Raw genomic sequence first — 484 nt, 5'->3', positions numbered from 1 at the left:
GAAAATCACATGATATCACTTATATGTGGGATATAAACCTAAAAGAAACAAATGAACAGGACAAACGGAGACTCAAGGACATGGACAATGGACTAGTGGTTACCAGAGAGTAGGGGGTAGGGGAGGAGGGAAGAGGTAGACGGTGTAAAGGGGATCAAATATGGGGGGGTTGGGGGAGGGTGAAGTGGGTAAAGGGGATCAAATATATGGTAGCTGAACTGGACTGGACTCTGGGTGGTAAACACACAATAGAATATATAGATGTCAAATTATAATATACTCCTGAAGATTATATAATTGTATTAATCAATGTCAATAAACTTTATAATTGTATTAATCAATGTTACCCCAATAAACTTGAAAAATGAAAAGTAAAAAATAAATAAAATGGAACCAGAACAGCCATTCTAGAGGAACTGCATTGCCCATCCTGTTCCATGAAACTTCGAACTGGGCTAAATCACAGTTGCTTACAAACACTTGT

This window comes from Pteropus alecto, unplaced genomic scaffold, assembly GCF_000325575.1.
Source record: "Pteropus alecto unplaced genomic scaffold, ASM32557v1 scaffold202, whole genome shotgun sequence".
NCBI classification, from domain to species: domain Eukaryota; kingdom Metazoa; phylum Chordata; class Mammalia; order Chiroptera; family Pteropodidae; genus Pteropus; species Pteropus alecto.
The sequence above is the reverse complement of the archived record's forward strand: the minus strand, read 5'-3'. Positions refer to the sequence as shown.